Here is an 8,890-nt window from a genome sequence, read left to right on the forward strand (position 1 = left end):
TTGTAGAATTCCCTCATCTTCCTTAGTCTCAGCATCCGTATGGCTTGCAAATTGTAGAAGCCTCGGAGGTGTAACCAGAGAAGGTTCCCATTGTTTTCATTCTGGTGGGATATGTTATGTGCCATTAGAGTGAAAACTTAGTCTTTTGTTTTAAAAAAGTTTATTTTTGTTTTTTAAAAAAACTTTTAATATTAAAAATAAGTGAGTTACGCTACAAAATATTCTTGACCCCTTTTATTTTTTGGTACAAAAATCGCGAAAATCACGCCCTAATTACCTTCCCAAAAAAATTAATCGTTACCGCTTCACAAGTTACTTTACTGATGTATTGTTTATATTTTCTTTAAATTTCATTGGTTAAAGTGCTCATTTTTGAAAAAAATGGGTTTAAAATAAAACATTTTTTTTTAATTTTGAAAAAAATGGAATTGTTCATGGAATTAACTTAAAAATTATTAGTAACACCAAAAATCTTAAAGAGTAATAAAATGTACGTTTTGCTTTTCTGAATATTTTTACTTTTTTGTTTTCTTGTTAGACAAAAATTGGTTATGCTATAGCTGTTCAAAGTTTGCCTAAACTCGTGATTAGTTACTCGTTCAAGCCATTTTAACTACAGCTTTTTCAAAAATAAGCACTTTGACCGATGAAACTTACAGATCATATAAATAATACATAAGTAAAGTAATTTGTGAAGTGGTAATGATAAAAATTATTTGTGATGCTAATTAGGGGGTGATTTTCGCGATTTTTTTACCAAAAAATAAAAGGGACCAACAATATTTTGTATTTTTGAAAAGTACTCCGTTTTTGGTTATTTCACATTGAAATATTCGATTTGGAATTTGATGACGAAGAACCTACTTTTCACTAGCTACAACTCTGCTTCTACTGTGTCTACAGACCTCAAGCATACACCATTGTTTTTTTCAGTTTTTTATAAGCTATATTTTTTTAAGAATATTTTTTTCGCTATAATACTAACTTTTTGAGTTGTCTCCGAAAAACTGTCCAAAAACAGGTTTTTTTCTGAAAAAACTCTATGGAACAAAAGTTGCTTAGAATTGGTCATTTTATCCAATTCCGGACTTATTTTGAATGTATATGTTTCACCTTCGAGAGGGGGGTATTCCGGAGGGTATGTAGAATTGTAAACTTTTTCTTATATAATAATAGACAATTTCAGCTACCTATTCCCAAATTTTCATCCTTCCTTTATTTTTTTTGGGGTCAGATTGTTCTTTGATCGGGCTAATATTGTTTAGCAAAACTAGGACGACATGTGATTGCTACATAATTGTCTTTAAAGGGCTATTTATGCTTCCTAAACGTTGAATTGACAATAATTGAAATCCAATAAAAGTTTTTGGTGTTCTTCAAAGCAAAATGGCGGCTTTTCCTTCAGAAACATTGTACACATCTCTACTATGTATATGGTTTTAAAAAGCCGGGGGAACATGGGGACCATGGCCCCCTCCGAGAATTAAAAAAATATATAATGTTTAAATATTTGCAGTTCAAATGTTTTTAGTTTCAAGCACATATTATGTAGTTACAAAACAAGAGATAAATATGTCTTCTGGACTATAATTGAACAAAAGGGGTAATGAAAGCTTCAAGAATGACATAGGATGTTTTGTAAAATAAAATGTTGATAATTTTACAAAGTTCCAATTGTTAGAACGACCTCGGCAGCCATCAAAATGATATCAATTTCCACATTTTATACACACAAAGAGTAAAAAAGAAGAAGAATGAAAAATGTGGTCACAATAAAGGGATGGCAGCCCCAAGCCTTGTTTCGAAGCCTTAAACATCTTTCACCAAACTCATGGGCACAGATGGAGCCATACAAACCCATGAAAAAACATCATACCTACCACAAGGAGTGCGTTCAGGTTGGGCTGGATTTTCGACAAAGTTATCCCAACCAGCAAAAGTCAGTCATTAAGCAGATAGACTCAGAGGACTTCTAGGTCTAAACAGATATAAGAAAATAGAGAAAGACTACGACCAATATTAGAACCTATGGTGTTCTTACGTAGACAAAATATTCCTCTAAGGCCATCGTGATGATGGCCTTCTGTTCCTGGACGAAGATGCTGGACCTATCAATGAGAGAAATTTCAGGGAATTGTTAAGGATTAAAATCGTATCAGCAAATGGGACTTTTAAATAACACCTATCCACAATATCTTCCCGAGCAACATACACATATTGTGGTGAAGAAATAATTGAACAAATAATGAATTAGGTTTAAAGTTCAAATTATTACTGTCATATTTGACGAAACGACCGACGTATCCCACGTGCAACAGCTTTCTCTAAATTTGAGATACATAAACAATAACAACATTCGTGAAGACTTTGTCAAGTTCATTGACGCTTATGAGACGCTTAGTGAAAATCAAGAAACAGGGGAAAAACAACGCCTAACAAGAGAAGCCTTAAGCCTTGGGAAAAATAGTATTAAACTTGTTGAAAGAACTACACTTGGATCCGAAGAAATGTGTAGGAATCGGTACTGACTTTATTAATAGGTAGGTACTTTAATTACGATAAGTTTTGAATGTCTTTATGGCTCTCAAAAGTGTCTTAAAAGTGCCTTAAAACTTACCATTTTAGCCCTAATTTAAAAAGAAAATCCCCCAGTCCCCCGGTACCCCCCCCAAACCCATGGCCCCACCGAAAATCGGTCCTGGATCCGCCCTTGGTCGGTTTCGCCATATATTATTAAGGCATCCTGCCAGTCATTTGCTTTGTGTACTTGATCTCTCACTTATTTTACAACTATCATACTTTTTTGTTAATTGACGATAAATAGTCTTGTCAGTTACAAACAACTGTCTTCAAAGCAGTGTTGCCAATCGGCGGATAATTATCCGATTTGCGTACCTTTTTTAGAGTTGTCGTATCTTCTTCGTATCTTTAAATAAATCGGATATTTTCGGATATTTTTCAGTGTATCTACCATCGACTAAAACTTTCTCATCCATATATTCCCAACACCAACAACACATTAATTTTGTTTGGTTCCGCCCAAATTTTTATAAATATGTGGTCTATACTGGATTAAGGTTAGTGACATCCGATACTTTTCATCTTTTGACAAAAGGGACATGTGCCGATTCTTTTGTTTAGAATTTAACTGCACAAGTGCATCCACTTAAGGCATACTAATACAATTCAAATTTCAAAAACCGTCTGCCGTCCGATGTTATTGTTTTGATGAGTATTAGTTCGATGAGTATGAGTTTATTGCCGTCCGATGAGTTTTTAGTTTTGTCTTTAAATTTATGAAAGCTAATTCACGCATGATTTAGTTTTATTTTCATTTTATGTAGTGCAGTGCTTAAGTAACTCATGACTCGATAAAAATAATGCATTTTAAAAGCATTGACCAGAAATTTTGAGCCTATGCTATTAATGTAGCTGTAGTTTATTTTGTATTGATTTATTTATTATTTATTTTTCCAGTACCTAGTTTTAGGTAGTTATTACGTTTTAATAAAATAATATTTAAAAGTGTTTTTTTTACTTAAATAATTATAATAAATTAATATAACGATCCAAATAATGAAATATTTAGATTTATTTATTTATTTAGAATTTAACACTTACGATAATACAAAATACGAATAATATAATAATAGTAACTAAATAGTATTTACATGAATTAGGTAATAATCAGCTAGGATACGAGATTTTCATCTAAACGAAAATTTTTAAACCGTGAAATAGAGAATCCAGTAGATTAAAGGGCCGGTTGTTCCAACGCTAATCAGAAATGGAATCAACTGATCATTATCAAATATTTAATTACTGTCAATGTCAACTTTGATTGGGTTGCTGAAAACATAATTGATTACAATTATGAGATTAATTAATCAATTATGTTAATAAGGGAGCGTTCAAGTATTACGTAACGCAGGTTGGGGGGGGCGTCAAAAATCTTCAAAAATCGCGTTACGTAATACTTGAACGCTCCCTAATTGTTACGTTAATTGATAATTAATAATTAATTAATCAATCAATTATGTTAATTATCATAATGATAATTGATTACAATCAACTGATTGGCGTACGAACAACGGATTTTGTTATTTGATGGTTGTTAAGGGGACTAAAAGAATAACATTGGCAACATTGATTTTAATAACAGAATAATTTTTGACCTAGCGTACCTTTTCGTGACAAATCGGATATTTTTCGAGCGATCATCGGATAATCTAGAGAAATGCGATTGGCAACACTGCTTCAAAGGCATAATTGATACTGAAGTATCATATTCAGCAACTTAAATTTATTAGTTCCTAAGGTTTTATTATGCAATTTGCAATTTATTTGTATTTTGCAGTAGATTGTTTTGTTTTACTTCATGATCTTTTATTTTGTAATATTTAAGATTTATTTAGTTTCAGTAAATTGTAATTGTTATTGTTATTTTCTGACTCTGTGTAAGTTTTGTCCATAAAATTGTCCAATTTTCAGTGACAATGAAGCATATCTCTATTCTATTCAATGCTATTTCGACAAAGATTGCTCGTTGATGCTATATTTTTTTTTAATTACATATACATTTGTATTATAAACATAAAACTATATTTAAAAAAATAAATACAAGACATTAAGAACATTACTAGCTTATTCGACAAACTGAAAAATAATCTACATGTTTCGTTCGTTAATATAGTTTTTACCACTTTCCAAAAACGTGTATCCTTCATCTTTCAGTGGCCTTATTTTGATCTTTTAGGTACACGGTGGTTTTCAGGAAGGACCATTAAATCAACCCCCTCAACAGGAAACGCACATGTGACCTACCCTTAAATGACGGAATTTGGAAGATTTCAGAAAATGATATGTGGCTAACATTTGTTTTCTGTTCTTCAAGATGTGATTTGACGTCAAAGACAAGAATTGAAAACAAATTAGTTTGGTTCGGAATTTGAGGATGTTCAGGATATCGGGAAATGGGCGGAAGAAACTTAAAAAAACTTTAAATAACCACTTACTGAGTTTTGTGTATTGAATATTTAGAATAAAACTAGAGAATAAAGGGCTACATAGTTTGACAAAACTTTGTAATATTGAAATAATAAGTAAAAAACGAAAAAACTACATAGAAATAAAAAAGAAGAAATACGAAAATTATAGGTCTGGATCCCGTATAAGAAAAAAAAAGTTGATTAATAGCAAGCTGAAAATTTGTTAATAGCTTAACGGTGTCTAGTCGGACAAACTTTTATATATGGGAACACTGGAACAGGGGAAGTTTTAATGGTGGAACAGGTTAAAAATTTGGAACGTCAGACTACGAAAACGTCAGATGTATTTTGTCGGACAGAACTTCCAATTGATTTGTTACCCTTTCATTAAACTCCCATGCAAAAATCAGACTGCTATTACTAACCAACATGATTCCTGTCATTTGACATGTTCTTCGTGTTCCACTCATTCAAATGTGCAGTTGGTGATAAACACCATCTCATTTTTGCATGAGAGTTTAATGAAAGGGCAACAAATCAATTGGAAGTTCTGTCCGACAAAATACATCTGACGTTTTCGTAATCTGACATTCCAAATTTTTAACCTGTTCCACCATTAAAACTTCCCCTATTCCAGTGTTCCCATATATCAAAGTTTGTCCGACTAGACACCGTTAAACTATTAACAAATTTTCAGCTTGCTATTAATCAACTTTTGTTTTCTTATGCGGGATCCAGACCTATTAGGTAATTGGAACATTAGAAGTATACAGGGTAAACAAAAATAATTAGAGATAAATATGGAGGAAGCAAATTTGGACACACTATCAGTCAAACTAAAGAAAAACGATACGGAATGCAAAAAAATAATTATATCCGTTATATATAATTAATTCAGGAGAATTAATTAGTTAGTCAATTAGTCAGGAGAAACTCTCCTGACAAAGGAAGACTGGAGATTCCTCAGATACTTTTAAGACAATTTATCCCAATTCACCTAGTCCGAAAATGCTTCCTAAGGGAGCTAGAGCTCATTGAAGATGGCGCCTTGTAATTAGTTTTTTTTTAATACCTCCAGAACGCTTCTGTTTAGAAAAACAAAAACTGGTACACTTATTTATCTTCCAGAGATAAATCGATTCCATCAATTGTGAATTTCTAGTACAGGTCATAGCAAGAAAAACTTTTACTACTAGAATACCGCGTAATTTAATAATCTAGTGTCAAAAATGCTTAAACATGAAAGACAAAAAAATTATGCGATAAAATAACCGTTGACCTACCCAAAACGGACGCATATGACCGGTACTAAAAATTCGCAATTGATTAAATCCATTCATCTCTGGATTATAAATAAAACGTATTTTTAAGACGTCGTAATTTTTTTTTCTAAATAGTTTTTTTTTTCTAATTTTTTTCAAATTCATAAAACGAAAAATTTTCAAATCGATTTTTCTAGAAAACGGTGTATGTTACCGACTTAAAGCAAGAAAAACTTTTAGTACTAGAGTACATCACAATTTAATAATCCAGTATCGAAGATAAGTTAAAGCCAAAAAAGTTATGCGATAAAATACCTGTTGCCCTACCCAAAACGGACGCCTATGACCATTACTAAAAATTCGCAATTGATGGAATCGATTTATATTTGGAAGATAAATAGGCGTACCAATTTTTCTCTTTCTAAATAGAAGTGTTCTGGAGGTATTAAAAAAACTAATTACAAGACGCCATCTTCAAAGAGCTTATTTAGCTCCCTTGAGAAGCATTTTCGGACTAAGAATCTTGTCAGGAGAGTTTCTGGGCACCCTGTATATAGCGGAGTAAAAGAACATCAGAGAGCTGCGATATATATAGGATGCATAGTTCATAAAAGAATAGCAGAACAAATAAAAATTTGGTAGCCTGGTTGGGACGAATACTTCAAATGAAAGATCAAAATTGCATCGTATAATAAGAGAATAGTTAACATTAATCACAGAAAAGACGTGTAGTTAAAAAAGATTTTCTTCTTCTTCTTCTTCTTCTTCTTCTTCTTCTTCTTCTTTCGGTGCCATATTAGGTCCCCTTAAGGGCGGAAATTACATTAACGAGTTGTACACGATCTTCAGCTAATATGAATAGTTGTTCGGCACTGCATATTCCTGTCCAATCGCGAATGATCTTGGGCCCTGATACCTTCTTCCTTTCAATTTCTCTGCGACCCCTCGATTTTATCTTTCATGATATGCTGAAGAAATCTGTACGAGTCTCCTCTTAGTTGTGTTTTGTTGATCTATCCATAGGGAAGCATTGTTGTGAGTTTATCAACGAAATACCATACATTTTTGTCTGAGAAGCATTCATTTTTAGACTCGTTTCTTTTGTTGTCGTATTTACGCAATCTAATATCTCTTGAAGGCCCTGGAATTTATCAGTTATGCGGATGATACCAACATTCTAGTCACAGGAACATCTGATCAAAATTTGCAAAATAAAACTACACAGATACTATCCACCATCAACAGTTATTTCTTATCCAACAAACTAGTTTTGAATGAAGAGAAATCAAAGTAGGTATATGATTTTCACGTCAAATAATTTATTAAACCATCAAGCCACCATACAAGCAGCAATAGATAAAACTGCACGAAGCTGCTGGGGGTCCTTTTAGATAGTAATTGTAAATGGTCAAACCACATTTCTAATTTGAAATCCAGATTAAGTAGCGCATGGTATGCATTGAGAATTCTTTCACGTCTCTTTAATACATCAATATTAAAAACATTATACTTTGCCCATTTTTACTCAATAACCAAATATGGCATTGAAGTCTGGGGTTGTACCTCTGAATTAGAGCAGATATTCGTACTTCAGAAAAGAGCTATTAGGATAATGTATAAAATGAAATTTAGAGACTCTTGTAGAGGCATCTTTAGACAAAACAATATTCTTACAATTCCTGGTCTGTATATATTTTCGTGTATAATAATATATTTACATTGCAAAATTTATGAATTTAATAAATTTCAATTTAACCATGTTTATTCAACAAGATTCAGAGACAATCACTTTATGCTTCCACAACATGGTTCTGTTTTGTTGGAAGGTAGCACACATTATGCAGCCATAAGTTTCTTTACCAAATTGCCAATAGATATACTAATGAATTTACATCAGCCAAACTTTCGGAGGTGTGTACATCAATACATTTGTGAGCTAGAGCCATATTCTAAAAATAACTTTTAAGTATGTTTTATCGTATTTATTAATTTGTATACTTTTAAGATGTATGTCTGTAATTTTGACTTGTCTCATACATGTACTTTGTATAATGTCGCATGTGATCAATAAATTTGACTTGACTTAATTTGACTATTGCATAAGATAACAGAGTCGTCCACATTATAAGATTAAGAGGAAACAGTAGCGATCAACAGGTAGCGAAAACGCGTTCCAAGATTGCGGCTGTAATTTTGAATATTTTTTCGAGATATTTGGCACACGTATTCGTAATATAATAAAGAATGGCGGTACAGAGCCCAATTTGAAAAATATATTAATATGTGGAAATTACTCTGTAATTAAATACAATATTAAAAAAACGAGCCTGTACCGCCATTAAGAAGAACAAAAAAATACACTTTCTTCAAATAAACTTTTTTATCCGATGCCTAGATTTTGTGTCATTTTGGAACTACTAAAATTTTTTATTTCATTAGTAGTTCCAAAATGACACAAAATCTAGGCATCGGATAAAAAAGTTTATTTGAAGAAAGTGTATTTTTTTGTTGTTCTTAATGGCGGTACAGGCTCGTTTTTTTAATATTGTATTTAATTACAGAGTAATTTCCAGATATTAATATATTTTTCAAATTGGGATCTGTACCGCCATTCTTTATTATATTACGAATACGTGTGCC

The sequence above is a fragment of the Diabrotica virgifera genome, chromosome 6 (genome assembly GCF_917563875.1).
Source record: "Diabrotica virgifera virgifera chromosome 6, PGI_DIABVI_V3a".
NCBI lineage: Eukaryota > Metazoa > Arthropoda > Insecta > Coleoptera > Chrysomelidae > Diabrotica > Diabrotica virgifera.